Genomic DNA, 17,656 nt, shown 5'->3' with positions numbered 1-17,656 from the left:
ACTTCTATTATGTGCTTCTCAGAGATTTCTTTGAAGTGAGTCTCTCATCCAGACTAGGTGTTTCAGAAGCTGGAACTCTGTGCCACACCCTGGAATTTCTCAGTGCACTTTTTTACCAGTTGGATCATTCTCAGGGTGCTCAGGACAGATTCAGGAACCAAATGGTCTGGGGTCAGATATGCTAATGAACAGTCCATGATTCACCCATTTCCCCTCATCTATGGTGGAGCCCACATGGCCCAGAACCTGGCAGCCCCAGGCATCGAGGGCAATTTTCTGCTGTCCAACTTTGGGAATGACAACTCCAGAATGCTTCTGGCTTTTGTGTGACTCATTTGTTTTGACTAAGGAATGGGCAGAGAGGTGACTGCAGCTGTGTTAGCCAGGAGGGCAGATCCAGCTACAATAAACAGACATGCATTGCTGATAGCCTTTGGTATACATAGCATGGTCTGAGGAAGCAGAGAGCAATAGAGGTAGAGAAACCATTCTTGGCCTTCAAACTGTGTACAATTGAAATGTATGTAGAATAAATGTAGCCAGAAGAGAGAAGTGTGTTTTGAAGGATTGATTATCTAGTAATCCCAGCTTTCTGAAACCCAGAAAAAACTTAAAAATTAAAAACAAAGGTCCCTGTACAGTCCCTGTATGCTTCCCTCATGGCCTAGAGTACATTTATTTTATGTACATATATATATATATATATATATATATATATATATATATGTCTTTAACCTGTAAAACTGCTCTCAATAGACATCAAAGCCTTCCTTGGGAAAGTAACACTCCTTATTTTATGATTTGTTTCTCTAGGCAGCATTTTTTATTTTTTTATTTTATTTTATTTTATTTTTTTTTAAATTTTTTTTTTCAACGTTTATTTATTTTTGGGACAGAGAGAGACAGAGCATGAACGGGGGAGGGGCAGAGAGAGAGGGAGACACAGAATCGGAAACAGGCTCCAGGCTCCGAGCCATCAGCCCAGAGCCTGATGCGGGGCTTGAACTCACGGACCGCGAGATCGTGACCTGGCTGAAGTTGGACGCTTAACCGACTGCGCCACCCAGGTGCCCCTAGGCAGCATTTTTTAAATGTTGACTCTTTCCCTGTCCCCTGACTTTTTAAAAATTACTTTATTGAGGTGAAATTCACATAACATAAAACTAACCATTTTAAGGTGAGCAGTTCAGTGGCATTTAGAATATTCGCAGTGTTGTGCAACTACTACGCCTATCTACTAGTAAAACATTCCTATCACTCCGAAGTCATACCTCATACTCATTAAACAGTTACTCCCCATTCTCCCCTCCCCCTAGTCCCTGATAACCACAAATCTGCATTCCATGGATTTCTATGGATTTATGTATTCTGGGTATTCCATATCAATGGAATTTTACAATTCTTTTGGTGGTCTTTTGCAAAAGGCTCCATTCCCTCAGCATAAGTTTTCCTCAAATTTGAACCACATTAGACATATTATCAGTACTCCAGTCTATTTCATGGTTAAATAATATTCCATTGGATAGATATTCCAAATTTTGCTTGTCTATTCATCAGTGTAAAGGTGTTTGGGTCGTCTTTACTTTTTGACTATTATGAATAATGCTGCTAGAAACATTCATGTGTTCCCTGACTTTTGCCACTCTCTACAATGGTGGTGAGAATAGTACCTATCTTTTGGGACTCTTATGATTAAATGAGAATTAACCATTTAGAATCGTGCCTGGAACATGGTCAGAGTTCAACAAATTCTTATTATTGTTTTATTATTTTTTTTTAATATATAAGAACTCAAAAAGCACCAGGAATCAGTGTGCATCAGGGTGGATAACCTTATATATCCCAGTAATTCTCGAGGCCATCATTGTATCACTTCAACAATCAATGTAAGAAATAGAGACTGAATCATAAGTGAAAGTTTAACAGTGAAACTATGGTCAGTATTTTCTGGGTAAAAAGGCAGGGATGATTATGATACCACATTGATGCATTTCCATCAAAACTTAGTATTAGGTATGGGAAATAAACATGGCTTTACAGAGACCTGCAACAGAATGTCTTTATTATTATCATTATTTTAGAGACAGAGAGTGAGTGTGTGAGTGGAGGAGAGGGGCCGAAGGAGAGAGAATCTTTTGTGTGTGTGTGTGTGTGTGTGTGTGTGTGTGTGAGAGAGAGAGAGAGAGAGAGAGAGAGAGAGAGGGCCAGCAAGCACGAGGTGGGGGGGGGGGGCAGGACCTGGTTGGCGGGGGGGAGGGTGCGGAGGCGGGGAGGCAGAGAGACAGAATCTTAAGCAGGTTCCATGTTCAGCACAGAGCCCGGCATGGAGCTCGATCCCACGACCCTGGGACCATGACCTGAGCTGAAATCAAGAGTCGGATGCTCAACTGGTTGAGCCACCCAAGTGCCTTTGAGGGCTATTTCTTGAGAAGTAGAATTGTGTGTGGGGAGAAAACTGTAAATGAAGAAGAGCATGCCAACATTTCTGAGCCCAGTGGATTTGAGTGTAAGCAGGAAGACCAGAATGGATACTTGTGCAGGAATTGCGGAGTTATCCCTGACAGGTGGCTGGGCTTAGAAGCAGCAATGTGCCTGTGAGTCACCTTTATGACAAATTGACAGCAAATGGGAAGAGACTGGCAAGAGAAGGGAAAATTCAGAACAAGTGCCGTGAACTCCAGTGAAGGGAAGGGCGGTGATGCCGTGACTGGTGACTGGAGAGTTGGGAAAGCACAACTAAGGCAGCTGCTGTGCCCAAGGGACTGCTTTGTGTCATGTCACTTCTATGTTCATACAGGTGATACTTTCTATTAGGAATGAAAGGAAACACAGCAACCTCGGGGGTGCATTTCAATGTCTAGCTCCCGCTTTTTCCTGCTATCACAGTAGGAAGGGGTTAAGATATGCTTTAGTAACAATTCCAAAATTTCAACGATGTAACAACAAAAGTTTATTTCTCATTTGTGCTGAGAGAGCATTTCAGCTCAGTTGGGTCCAACTCCTGCCACTTTATCTTGCCAGGTAGATGGAGGCCTTCACTGGAATAGTGCTGGTGCCTATGGTAAGGGGACGTTTGCATAGCAAAGCAAGGACTGGCTCTTAAAGCTTCTACTGTCATTTTATTGGCCGAAGTAGGTCATGTGGCCAAGACTGAGACTTCTTCAGTGGGTGGTAGGGATGGGGTTGTGGGTGGGAGGAAGGGGATCATAATTCTGTCTTAGTGAAAGAGGATATTGGTGAAATGTAACACATTCTACAACATTTGCTAATTGAACTCCAGTGTTTTGTTTTGTTTCATTGTTCTGGTATGAGCCTGTGGTCTAAATCAATCATGGCTGACACTTGGCCAGTGACTGCTTTAAGTGTGAATGGGCATGTGCCCCAATTCTGGCCAATGAAACATGAAGATCACCTGGCTGGGGGACTTGTAGCAGAGGCTTCTTATAGAATGTGACTCAAGGAAGGGATCTTCTTTCTGCCTCTGAACATGATGTTGGTAACGGCTGCATCTGCTTCACATCCAGCCTGAGGAAGAAGCCCTCAGGGCGAACCTGGCAGAGCAGAAAGACAGAAAGAACCTGGGTCTATTGCTGACATGTTTGAGCTACTGAATAAACCGATACTGAAGTCACTATGTGTACAGACTTCCTGTTATGGGAGGTAAAACATCTCCTTCTTGTTTAAGTGATTTTGAATTGGTTTTCTCTTGAAACAAGAGAACTTTCTATTGAAGCCAAAGTGTTCTAGCAGACAAAAGGAATATAATTTTACTACCTTGCTAAGTGAATTTAGATTATAGTTTTGAGGAAAATAGGTCTATACAATTCTTCAATAAACAATTGTAACACATCTTTTGTGGGAGGAACACTGTGCTATGAGAAGGGAATACATCCTGGAATAAATAAAAAAAAAAAGGTTTATAACCCAGAGGGGAATGTAAGATGCGCACCCAATGAAATATAGGCAAGAAATGATGGTGGTTTGGACAACAGTGGTGTTGCTGGTGGAGACAGAGATGGATATTTAGGGGGATTGGTAAAGGAGTAGGCCCTCTGGGTTACTCTGTAACAACTGAAACACATCAAAGAAGGTATAACATGTAAATCTTTTTTCTGCCAACACTCTTGGAGTTTTGAAGGAAAAGACACAGTGGATGCTGTGGTTTGGTTCACTCCAAGTCTTACCCAACTTCCTCCTCATGTGCCTTACTGCAGAGGCCGGAAAGCCAAAAATCCCATTTCCCAGCCTTCCTTGCAGCTACTTTTGTGACTGGGATTTGGAGTGTACCAACCAGCTACCTTTATGCAAGGCATGAACTGGGAAATGAGGTAACAAAGGAGAAGCAGGATTCGAGGCATGGGGTTTGCTGGTGTGGCTTGTAGCGGGAGGGGTGTGGTTCCAACAGTTCTGCCGAGCCTTTCTGGTTTGACAGGTGGCCTCCTGGCGGTGGCAGGAGTGACAGTCATCTTAGCAGCTTAACTGCGGCAATGGCTGCCACATAAATGCTTAATACGTGTGGGCTGTTATTATACTTAGTATTTACCAAAAAAGAATACTTACTGTTGGATGTCTGTGTGCTATGAAGATAGTACCTAATGGATAATGGAACGCTCAGCCTGACTTCCGAGGTAATTCAGTCCTGAAGGAAATACTGTTCCACGGCTTAACGTATATGACGTTGATGTCCCTTCACTCCTTTTATGTTCCTTTTTACAAGTAGCCTATGCTCCCAAGGTATCAGGTGTTGAAAAACTGGTTCTGTCAGATGCTTGGGAGAAAGCTAGACTGTTGTCATTAAAGAGGAGCAGTCTTCCTCTAGACCATCCCAGAAATTTTAAACATCTGATGACAAATGCTATGAGAGTCAGAAGGAATTGTGCCTTTCAGCTGCACTGATAGGATCCACTTAAACTAAGCAGAAACTGTGTCTAAACCAGGAAGCCTAACAACATCGCAACTTCCTCTACAGGGGATAACTCGGCTGTAATACATAAGAATGTTTGGTCAAAGAGTTAAAAATGTCAACAAAGACATGCAGGAAGTGACTCTTTGCTCCCAATTCCCCAAATAATTTCTTCCTTCTCTAAACATATTTTTGGTACCTCTCTCAGGACATTTTCTATTTTTCAGCCTGTATCAGAGCTATATATATCCATTTCTGATCTGTCCAATAGACAAAACTATAAAAACATGGAGGGCAGGTCACCCACTGATTCATCTTTGGATCTCTTAAAGTGCCTGCTAAGAATGGATCCTTTTACAAAGGAAGCTGTCAATCTATAGTTAATGGAGGAATTGGTGAATTCTTGTGCCTTAGTCATGAGGACTAACACTTTTGAAAGAATGCTTAGAATGTGTTGTAACTATTCCACTAAATACTTTGATTCATACTCCAGATTAAAGTGAAGGAGAAGAAAAAATGGGTACAGGATGGGGAGGGTTGCCATACTGCTTTGGACTAGTGTTTCTTCCACCTCCCATTGACGGGGACAGTAGTAAAAAGAGGACAGACACTTTAAGAGGGTAGGGACCCAACCTCTAACCACTCACGGGCTTATGATTTTAGTCAAGATGCTGAAACTCTTCCTCTCCCTCATAAAAGGGATTGATGAGGTGATGGCCTATCATTCCTTCTCATCACATTGGTCTCGTAGAGTCACCATTCTAGAAGATCGAAGCTCTCATCTTATGATGATTTAAGATCTTAATCTTAAAAAACTTAAAGATCATAAGACCCCAGCATGATAAATCTGCATCACCTACATGCTGACACTGATCTATCAGTCGTAGCTTCTGAAAGCACAGTGTTGAGAATGATTCTGAGGCCCTTTTTGGACTCAGTGGGAAAGACAGCCTTGACTCCATAGTGATGTCTGGCTTGAGGAATGGACAGGAGTGGCAGCAAACAAGGCAAAATATGTCACCCCTGATCTAGTCCAATGCCTTTATTTCACAGGAAGAAAATGAGAAAATGAAGAAAGGTGCTCTCAGAGTCAGGAAGTGGCCATGCAGGACAGGAACCCAGGTAATCTTGATTCGGTCTTGATTTGGTCTTGATTTGGTTCCCCACCATGAGCCTCTATTATCACCAGCTTCCTTTACCATCAAAATATGTATGCTCAAGACATGTCTGCTTACCTATTATGAATTTCAGAAGCTTAGAACATTCAGCCAGCTCTGCAAAATTCCCACCGTGGTGGGTATGTCTCCAAAGATAACAAATATTTGTTCAACAGTTCAAAGGAGAAGGTCTTTAGAAGCTCTTACTATGGCACCATTAATCTCTACCAGAGTAGACATTCGGGTCCTTGCTTTAAAATAAAACTCTGAGGAGAAAGCTAATTTAGGACATTAATGAGCTTTTTCAAGAATAATTAGCTCTGCATGGTATTCAACTTCAATTTTTTTTTTTTTTTTTTCCTTTTGTGTCTTAGGAGCTGGTAAGCCTGGAAGCTTGTTTAGGAGAAGAGGAAATGAAACCATGAAAAGGCACAGTACTATTCCTTTTTTTTCTTGGAGGCAGGGGACAATATGAATATGAATAATTCTCTCATCCTGTCCAATTAACTGCCTCAAGTACGGATAGAAAAAAACAAATAGACACACTTGGTGAATTTGGAAGAAACTGAAGAGAAAGCCAAGAACAGTGAGCTAGTTTCAACAATGACGCCCTATGCAAATCACTTCCTTTAGGATTTAAGGCTTCTCTCCCGCAGGGAAAAAAACAATGCTAATGAAACAGGGCGAAGAGTGGGAGGTGGAGAGAGGAAATGAAAAAAGAAAAAAAAAAAAAAAAGAAAAAAGAAAAAAGAGCTTGGAGGAGGAGGAAAGAGCGAGCTTCTCTGTCGGAGAGGAATCACGGAAAAATGGAGGAAGGACTGGGAAAACAAAGTCTGGGCTTCTCAGACATTCCGGGAGGGGCGTGGGCCTGGTGCCTCCTTGAATTCGGAATGAATGGTCCGGGTACCTGCCAGACAAGTTCATCCACCTGGCGTTCCTCGGGTGCCGGTGGGGGAGGGGGGTGACTTAAGAATACCCGAGTCACTAAGATTTGAGATCTCCGCTAAGGTTCTCCGTGTGTCCGACGAGGGCAGCAGCACAGTCAGTTCGTTCTGCCGCGTGTCCGGCCTCCCAACCTCGCTCGCCGCCTGCCACATCGAAAACTGACAGTCCCAGACATTCCGCGACGGGGACGGTTCCAGAGAGCGGAAAAACCGAGAGCTACGAATGACATGTGAATAGTGTGGCTCCGGCAAGAGACTTAAACATCTCAGTTTGGGGTAGTTGGGAGACTGGGAAATACGTCGAGCGCCACAGGTCATGTGTGGCGCTGGAATTTAACATTTTGGAGCCTGTAGTCTGTGCCAAGCACGGAGCCTAGCGAGCCACACTCCTTGTTCAGCTGGGTCTGGTAGGTTAGTTACATGGGTCTTCAGGGAAGTTAAAACAGCTTACGTTTTCCATTTCCTTTGCCTGGAACGCTCTTCCCGGAGACTGGGGTGTGGCACCTCTTACCAGGGGGAAAAAAAAAAAAAAAAAGCCACCTCCTCCAAGAGGCCCTCAGGGCATTTCACAGCTCCCTGTCTCATACATCAACACTTTAGGAAAACTCTGCTTAGCAATTGCGTCAGTGTTCATAGTTCATCAGTACTTACTTTCCCGTTTGTTTATATTTGTGTATGTTCTTGGTTTATGGTATGTCTCCCCACCAAGACGTAAGCTCCTTGAGAGCAGGAACCTGGTGTGCCGCTATCCCTGAAGCAAGGCCACATCTGCTTCAGGCGCACATAGTCAGGCACCCCGTAACTGGTCATTCCTTTTCCACCCCGCCACCTCCGGCACTCGCACATCTTGCAGGCTCCAAACTGACCCCAGGTGAGCAGTTGCTGCATTCACGCTAGGATCAAAGGAGGCCGAGGAGCGACTGGGCAGTTAAGCCGGGTGGACTTCCTCGTCTACCAAAGGGCTCTGGCATTTTAATTGTAACGATGATGCTCTCTCTTCCTTCCCCTTTGCACAGGAACAGCATAAAACAGAACAACTACACTCCCCTCAGGTCTTCTCTTGGGGCCCCGGCACCAATCTGGGCCACTGCCTCTGGATGTTAGGGTCACTGTCTTGGGCGGGGTCCCACACCGATTCTACTCTTCGTCGTCCAATGCCTGCAAGCCTCCCTTCACCACGTTTTTTCTCCGTTCTCAATCCCTTTGCCTCTGACTTCCTCAAGAGATGGAGTCCTCTTTGCCTGTTCGCACGTGTATCCCCAGGAACATTCTCCTTAAGCCCCTCCCACACCGCCCTCTCTTCTCCCTCCTTCTCTGTCCTGGAAATGCCACTCGACCAACATTTATTGAGCAACTACAGCACACAGGTTGCGCGCTGAGCTGCCAGTAGCCCCTCTTTGACGCTGCGGCAGCTCTCCCCTCCTTCCGCCCTTCCCACCTGCGGAAAACCAGGGGTCCCAACTGCCCCGACTGCGTCACGGAAACCACTCGCTTTTTAAGAGACCATCGCCCCACCTCCTTCCTCGGGTCGACTCCCGATTGGTGGGAGTGTGGTCACTTTGCCACGCCTCCCGCGGCCCTCCTCTGTGTGGCTCCGCCCCCGCAGGCTCCTCCTCCTCGTCCCGCCCCTGGCTGTGCTCCTCCCGCTAATCTACTGCCGGCGCGGAGAAGTTCTGGGCAAAGTACTGGGAACCGGCTGCGCGTTCGCAGCGCCGGCAATCCTGGCATCGCCGGGGACCCCAGCGCACGGCGGCCAGTACGCGGCGCGAACTCCGGCCCCGCTGTCCATCCGCTAGTGGCCGTCCCCGCCGCCGTCTATTGCTGCTGGCACGGGAACTGTCAGCTGCGCGTTGCAGGGGGACCGGAGAAGCCGGCTTTGCCTCCTCCCGGGTCTGCGGGCGAAGCCGGGAGACGGGCACCGGAGAACTAGGCGGAGTCCCCGACGGCGGAGCGTGCAGGTAAGCGCCGGGACGCTCGCCAGAAGGGTTCTGGGGTGGTGAGGGCCAGAGGCGGTGCTGGCTCGCAAGGACCCCGGTTTGAGGGGCGCCAACAGTCTCGGTAGGACCAGAGTCTGCCTCCTGTCGCTCCTGGCTGGTGGGGCAGCCCCGAGCAGGAGATTGCTGTCGGGGCCGGCGCCAGCCTCCGGGGAGGTAGGGCCGGGGTGCTGTCCACCCTGGAGCTCCGTCCTGGGAGGGACGGTTTGGCCAGGATCGACGGCGAGAAGGCTCGGAGCGCCGGGGCCTGGGTCCGGGCGCCGGAGGGGTCGGCACGGAGAGGCTGTCCTGGGCAGCCGAGAGGCGCGGCGCCGGGGCGAGAGGCACAGGAAACCTGTTTAAGTGGGCCGAGCGCGCGGCCTTACCACATCCGCGGGATGGGGCGTGCTGGGGGGACGCGGGCGACGCTGGCCTTGCAGCGCCCGGCTCGCCTGGGTCCCCTGGCTCGGCCCGCCCCACTCCCGGTTTTCCCGGCTGAGGGCATCCGCCCCTTCGGGCCTTCCAGCGTCCTGGGAAGCGTTTGCAGCCTCTAGAGTCATCGGAGGGCATAATGGTAGATCGTTCAGATACTTCTTAACCGGGTTAATGAACTTGCCAGCCACCTTCTGCACACTTGTACTCTTCCTCCCCCGTTTCACAAACTACCAGGCTCAGTCGGAACCCCTTAGCCGAGGGGTCTGTAAAGTTTGTGCATTTGAAGGGGTCTGTGCTGAAGTGCATCTGAAGCCTCCACCGCCTCCCCCTCCCCCGCTGATGTTGCACTGAGCCTCAGATTTTGCGAACTGGGTTGATTCGTTTAGAAATATTTTAAGCTGCAGCTGCAAAAGAGATCCTCACACAGACAGGAAAAAATGTAGGTCTGACTTCTGATAACCACACTCTACCCATAAGCATCATACAAGATGAAGTTCCCCCTTCTGGCCAAAGGAGACCACTCACGCAGGCCTGGGCAGAAATGCACCTAGCTAAATGACGATTACCCCTCGCCTACCAACCCCCCCCCCCCCCCCCCCCTCGCCAGCTTGCTAGCACACACCCCCTTCCCAGTTTGGTGTTCCTCGTGGCTCTGAAACGATCGCCTTGGGCTGTTTACTGTCTGGCTTCCCCTACCAGAATGGAAGTTCCAGGAAAGCAAAGACTTTGTCATGTTCATCGCTGCATCCCCAAAGTCAACAACAGTGCCTGCAAGAAAATTTATGGAATAAACGAATAAAAACTTCTCTGTAAAATATGAAGAATGGTGATTACATAGCTGGTTTTGATTTTCATGCTTTTTTATCCTTTTTTTTTTTTCTATTCAGAAAATTAACAAATACCAGTAACTACTATTGTTTGAGTACCTACTAAGAACTGGATATGTGCTGGAAACTTATATTGATTACCTCATTAAACATTACTGTAATGTTATTATTAGGTATTTCTAAGCAGATGGGACGTTAGGCTCTAGCAGGTTAACCAATTTCCCCAGGATTATCCTGGCAGAACTAGAATTCCATTCCGTTTTCTGTTGTGCTGGACCACTTCCAAGAAATTAAAATGTATTTTTCACCATTAAAACCAATAGATGTTTAGCTTTATTTGTTTTTTTAAATTTTTTTTATTAAATTTTTTTTTACATTTATTTATTTTTGAGAGACAGAGTGAGACAAAGAGAGAGTGGGGGAGGGACAGAGAGAGAGGGAGACACAGAATCCGAAGCAGGCTCCAGGGTCTGAGCTGTCAGCACAGAACCCGACGCCGGGCTTGAACCCACAAACCGTGAGATCATGACCTGATCCGGAGTCGGACGCTCAACGGACTGAGCCACCCAGGTGACTCTGTTTAACTTTATTTGTGACAAAACTGTATTGCTTAGCCAAAAGAATATTTGTTATTTGTATATTTGTCATTGAGGTAACAGTTTCAATAATAGCTAATAGTTATGTTGTAGGACAGATACTACCAGGCTGCAGTAGGTTGTATTATCTCATTTAATTTTTACCATCTTATAGGCAATGTTGTGAGGTTGTCTCCGTTTTTTCAGATCAAAAAACCGCAGCCTAGGTTCAGGAACGTGCCCGGGGTCAATAGTAAATTGCTGAGCTCGGTTTTGTCAATGGTTTTTCTGACTCCAAATCTTTAGATCGTTCAACTACATAGAAGTCTCTCCTGTTCCCACTGCTTAATTAGTTGTTAACTTAGGATAGGGTCCAATGATACAATATATTAAAACCATGTGAGGTTGGGCTATAAAGTTATCACTGACGATATCACGTGTCTAGTTGTACTATTTTCTGAATTGTTGAGACTCTTACTGCCATTGATTTTTGTGGTTGAGTTTATGGTTTTGTGGGCTTGGTAGATGGGGGACTTTTAATACTATAAAAGGGAAGGAAATTCTTCTTCCACCTAAATCTAAATTGAACCTTTCACTTAAGTCTAAAGAGAAATCTGATGGGTTTTATTCACTATGGTAAATGAACTTTGAACGCAGTAATGCTTTATGCTTCTTAAGGAAAGTGCTGGAAAGACAGCTAGTTCCTCTGTTGCCATATGTAGAACAGAGGAGAGTCAGAAATCACTACTAATTCTAAAAGCTTCTGCAGCAACCTTTTAGTAAAATAACTACATTTCAGCTCTGTACTCTTGTAATAAAACTGAGAGCAAGGAGAAGTTAGATAAGAGTTTTAAGGTTACCATGCCTAAAGGGCTAATGGCAAAATAGGGTGGAAAGGAATTTGCGATCATTTGTTTTTCTTCTTCCATTCCCATTTTAGGGGGTAATATAACATTTTTCCCTGCATGAGAGTCTGGATAATCCAGTTTTATAATGTGCCTCTTGGCAGTACTATATTTTCTTAATGGTTAATTCCATTTTAGGAGTACTCCAGCGAGGGTTGGGGAACCCTCCAACCCAGAATGTCCACAGAAGTGATGGGGGGTGCACAGGAAGGAAGATAGAGCCTTCCAGGCATAATTGAGAGCTGTCTAGTTCTCTGTGAATTTCTTTTCTGTCTACATCTTACTCATCCGCTTTTTAACCCCTTTCTTCTGGAAAATTCCCTCTTGACTTTCCAGTCACTACTGTTCAGGCCACGTTTAAGCTCACCCCAACTCTCGTCCCTGTCTTTAGCATCTTTCACATGGATCCATTCCCATTGCCCCTGCACCATCTCAGTTCGGGGTCTTAGGACTGCTGCACTGTCCTACCATTACTTACAGGCAGATTTTCCTCCTATAGTGTCTCCTTCATATCACATTCAGGTCAGTGCTTTAAGTGCTGTCCTTATGTTGCTAAAACTTCCTGAGTGGCTTCTATAGTTAATAGTAATAACATTAATAACAGCAGCAGTAGTTGCCAAACGTCTTGTGCCCTATTGTCATGCGTGCCGTATATGAGTTACTACCTTTAGTCCTCAGAGCAACACCAGAGCAGGCACTGTTATTATAATTCCGGGTCAGGGTTGGAAAAGTTGTGGTCCAGATGAGGCTGCTTCACAGCTAATACAGGTGGATCTGAGCCTGAAACGCCAAGTCCTTTCTCTTCCCATTTAAGTGTAGAGTCCCCAGCCTATAGTCAGGATTCTGCAGCCTGGGCTCAGGACCCGCCTTCCCCCTTCATTCCCCAACTCTGTGCACCGGCAGCAACTGAGCACTTTATTCAGCAACTGAGCATTTTGCCTTGGCCCATACACTCTCGTTGCCTAGAAAGCTCTTTCATTGTCTCTAGCTGTGAAAAACCAACTCTTTAAAGGCTGAACTCATAAGCCACTTCTGCCACAATAATGTCTTTGAACTTAATCTCTCACAGCATTTAAAAAAAAAAAATGAGCCCTCAGTTTAGTTTCTGACCACTGAATATGTTGGCTTCTTTCTTTCCTTTAGTACTTTGTTCCTTTCCTACCTCCGCCCACCCAAGCAATCCCCCCACCCCTCTGCCTCCTGGCCTAGTTATTTATTCAAATGTATTGCTTCCCTTACTAGATTGTAAATGCCTTAAAAGCACAGCTAGTACACTTTCCTTATATTTCTGTTCCTCAGATCACTAAGTGTGGTATCCTGTCCACGGCAGGTGCTCAATTAAAAAGAGAATATGAAAGGATTGTATTTGGTTATATTCTGTTAGAATATTCTGTGAAAAATGTAATTGGAATGTGGCATTTTGTTTCCTACTTTTTGATCCACAATATTGTAATGCCTTCATCAACTTATGATGAAGTAAAAGAAATCCTAGTTATTTAAATCCCTGGGGAAGTACCCATTCTGATTGTTTTCACCTTGGAGATATTGTAAGGAGATCTCAGACCCATTCACAAATAAACATTGTAGAATAAATGCCTTTTATATGCACTATTTTTTCATATATATGGTGGTGTTATTAAAAATGAATTAAAACTTATGGAATTTGAACTATATCTTGGTCAATTTTTTGTTGATAAATGAGCATTTCACATTTGTAACCTGATTTACCAGAACCTTTGTGAATCACCTCTGGCTCACAGTTCATCATTCATCACTTTGCTCTGTGGTTTCCAGTCACGTTGAACTAAATGCAGCACCCTGCCTGTATCCCCAGGGCTATGCATAATGCGCTCTGGCCTCCCCATTTTGCACAAACTTCCGTCTTTGTAATCTCTTCTTTCTCACCCATATTCACCTGGTTAATTCCCACTCGTCCATCACATTTCAGCGTGGATTTCACTTGCAAGAAGTCTTCCTCTCCCACCTCCAAGTTAAAGTCGGAGAACACTCTTGCCACTCTGCCTACCCATTTTATAGAGAGTCATTATCATACCGTTTTGTAACTGTTGATCACTTGACTGAATCTTCCTTGAAACCGCTGACTCTTGTTTGACTTACATTAGAATCCCTTAGGGATCTTTTTTTTTTTTTTTTAATTTTTTTTTTTCCAACGTTTTTATTTATTTTTGGGACAGAGAGAGACAGAGCATGAACGGGGGAGGGGCAGAGAGAGAGGGAGACACAGAATCGGAAACAGGCTCCAGGCTCCGAGCCATCAGCCCAGAGCCCGACGCGGGGCTCGAACTCCCGGACCGCGAGATCGTGACCTGGCTGAAGTCGGACGCTTAACCGACTGTGCCACCCAGGCGCCCCCCTTAGGGATCTTTTAAAAAATTTTCCCTACCCAGGCCGCACTCCCTAAGCTTCTGGATCAGGTGGCTGGGGGTAAGGAGGGTTGGTCACTGGAATTATTTTGTTTTAAAGGACTTCTCATTCTGTATGATAGCTGGGTAGTATTCCATTGTGTGTAACATACTTTATCTAGTTACTTATTTTTAAATAATAGCTTTATGGAGATATTCATATTTTATACAATTCACCCACTTAAAGTATACAAATCAATGATTTTTTAGTGTATTCACAGGTGTGTAACTATCACCATAATTAATTTTAAAACATTTCATCACCCCCCAAAGAAATCCGCCCCTGTCTGCAGTCTCTTCTTTCACCCTGAAACCACTAACCTACTTTATGTCTGTATGGATTCGCCTATCCAGGACATTTCATGTAATTGGAATCACACTCTGTGGTCTTGTGTGTAGCTTCTATCAGCAAACATATTGTATTCAAAGTTCATCTCTGTTACAGCATGAATCAGTACTTGATTCGGTTTTATTGCCTAATAACGCCCCCATTGTATGTAATACCATGTTTTATTTATCCATTTGCCCATTGATGGAACTGTTACTGTTTATTAAAGCTGCCTTGAGTGGTCCTATTGTGCAGGCAGGAACTAAGCCACAAGTTCCTTTGAGTCTTGTTCGTGGTTGTGTCTTGGGACTAGACCAGTGTTTGACGCAAGATAGATGTGGAATAAACATCTGAATGAAGGAAGCATTTTACTAAAAGTACAACTCCTGTTATGTTGGTGTCATCAAAAATGTCATTAAAAAGAGATCCTCATAGTTGATTGTTTAGATTCCAATTTGAACAAATGTACAACTGTTAAAAAAAAAGATGAAGGAAATTTGAACATGGATGAAATGCTATGATTTTTAGCATTTGTTTCAAAATAATCTGAGGTTGGGGAGAGAGTTTAGAGGAAACAAGGCTGTCTATGAGTTAATGATTATGGAAGTTGGGTGATGAATTCATGGGATTTAAAAAAAATATTAATTAATTTATTTATTAATTTACATCCTAGTTAGTTATCATATAGTGCAACAGTGATTTCAGGAGTAGATTCCAGTGATTTATCCTCTATGTATAACACCCGGTGCTCATCCCAACAAGTGTCTTCCTAATGCCCCTTACCCGTTTAGCCCACCCCCCTTCCCAAACTCCTCCAGTAACCCTCTGTTTGTTCTCTATATTTAAGTCTCTTATTTTTTGTCCCCCTCCTTGTTTTTATATTATTTTTGCTTCCCTTCCCTTATGTTCATTTATTTTGTGTTTTAAATTCCTCGTATGAGTGAAGTCATATGATTGTCTTTCTCTGACTAATTTTTCTTGGCATAATACCCTCTAGTTCCATCCATGTAGTTGCAAATGGCAAGATTTCATTCTTTTTTTGATTGCTGAGTAATACTCCATTGTATATGTATACCACATCTTCTTTATCCATTCATCCATTGATGGACGTTTGGGCTCTTTCCATACTTTGGCTATTGTCAATAGTGCTGCTATAAACATGGGGTTGCATGTGCCCCTTCGAAACAGCACACCTGTATCCCTTGGATAAATACCTAGTAGTGCAATTGCTGGGTCGTAGGGTAGTTGTATTTTTAATTTTTTTGAGGAACCTCCATACTGTTTTCCAGAGTGGCTGCACCAGCTTGCATTCCCACCAACAATGCAAAAGAGATCCTCTTTCTCCACATCCTCGCCAACATGTCTTGTTGCCTGAGTCGGTAATGTTAGCCATTCTGACTGGTGTGAGGTGGTATCTCATTGTGGTTTTAATTTGTATTTCCCTGATGATGAGTGATGTCGAGAATTTTTTTTTTTTCAACGTTTATTTATTTTTGGGACAGAGAGAGACAGAGCATGAACGGGGGAAGGGCAGAGAGAGAGGGAGACACAGAATCAGAAGCAGGCTCCAGGCTCCGAGCCATCAGCCCAGAGCCCGACGCGGGGCTCGAACTCACGGACTGCGAGATCGTGACCTGGCTGAAGTCGGACACTTAACCGACTGCGCCACCCAGGCGCCCCTCGAGAATTTTTTCATGTGTCTGTTAGCTGTCTGGAGAATTCATGAGATTTTTAGTACTGTTGTCTATATTAGCTGTTTACTAGGGCAGCCATGGGCCACAAATGGCTGTTGAGCGCTTGAAATGTGGCTAATCCTTATTGAGATATACAGTATGGGTAATATACAAAGAGTGCAAAAAAGAATAAGATTATCTCAATAGTTTTTGTTTATATGTTCAAATGATAATATTTTGGATATATTATGATAATATATAATTAAAACAAATTTTACTTATTTTCTTTTACTTTTTTTAACTGGTTTCTTAAAAATTAGAATTCATATATGGGTCATATTACATTTCTTTGGAGACAGTGTTGCTGTATACTTTTGCATATGTTGGAGATTTTTCGTAAGTTAAAATCAAAGACATTTGAATTTTTTTAAAAGTCTGTAGTAGGGGCGCCTGGGTGGCTCAGTTGGTTAAGCATCCGACTTCAGCTCAGGTCATGATCTCACGGTTCGTGGGTTTGAGCCCCGTGTCGGGCTCTGTGCTGACAGCCCAGAGCCTGGAGCCTGCTTCAGATTCTGTGTCTCCCTCTCTCTCTGCTCCTCCCCCACTCAGGTTCTGTTTCTCTGTCTCTCAAAACTAAATAAACATTAAAAAAAAAAGTCTGAAGTAAAATATTTTTCGGAAATGATTCCTCTTATGTGAAAAGATTGATAAATATGGATTTATTCAAAGATCATTCTTTGTAGAAGCTTACAACAGGCAGACTGTAGCCTTGTACAGCCCTTCCTGGGCTGCTTGTATGTGAAAATTTAAAAATTCTTTTATAATAGATGGAATAGCAGCATGAGGGAGTTGTTCCTTTAGTTATTTATCTGATTCTTTTGTTTTAAAGTTGATTAAATATTTCCTTCATCTTGGAGAAATACAGAAAATGCAATGGTAATTTCATTGTTCTTAGTCATAGTGTTTATAGCCTGAAGTTGAATTTTTCTGGACTTGATTTATAGTCACTCTGCCTAAATTTGTTTGTTTGTGAGTCAGAATGTGATTGTTTCTAGGCTCCCCAAGACCCCTGAAATATGAGTGGAATATGATTCTTAAATAGCAATACGTGGATTTACAGCTGAGAAACACATTGCCTTCATATAAAATTTTTTAGACGATTATCATGTTGTTCTCTGAATGTCTGTGTTTACTCCTAGAGAGTGGACCTGAATTGAAAAATAGCTTTACTGTTAAGCAGAACAGAATTAAATCACCATGAACAGCCCAAGAGATCATCAAGGGATCTGTGACTGTCAGTATAAAATCAAGTTTATTATTTTGTTTACTCTCTACAGTTAACATATTAAAACCTGACTTTTCAAAAATGTGTGGGTCACTTTTCTCAATATAACATTTCTCCACATATGTATTAAAATATAGTGCCATTAAAGATTCCCACACTTATTTTCTTTCTTGGTATCAAATGTTATAATACAGGAAATGTAAAGTTACAGTATAAGTGTAATAAAAC

At 43.8% G+C, this 17,656-nt stretch overlaps 1 protein-coding gene across 6 annotated transcripts in view; it reads left to right on the top strand.

Moving 5' to 3' along the window:
- The first annotated feature begins 8,647 nt into the window (after positions 1-8,647).
- Positions 8,648-17,656, top strand: part of OSBPL3 (oxysterol binding protein like 3) — a 179,300-nt gene continuing 170,291 nt past the window's right edge. For 2 of the 6 annotated variants that reach the window (XM_043589108.1, XM_043589107.1), the window contains exon 1: positions 8,650-8,962. The gene's annotated coding sequence lies outside the window, so the exon portion shown is untranslated. Of the gene's footprint in view, positions 8,963-17,656 lie in introns of all 6 variants that reach the window. The other 4 variants (XM_043589111.1, XM_043589110.1, XM_043589106.1 and 1 more) reach the window with 3 other exon arrangements.

The sequence above is a fragment of the Prionailurus bengalensis genome, chromosome A2, assembly GCF_016509475.1.
Source record: "Prionailurus bengalensis isolate Pbe53 chromosome A2, Fcat_Pben_1.1_paternal_pri, whole genome shotgun sequence".
Taxonomy (NCBI): domain Eukaryota; kingdom Metazoa; phylum Chordata; class Mammalia; order Carnivora; family Felidae; genus Prionailurus; species Prionailurus bengalensis.
The sequence above is the reverse complement of the archived record's forward strand: the minus strand, read 5'-3'. Positions and strand labels throughout refer to the sequence as shown.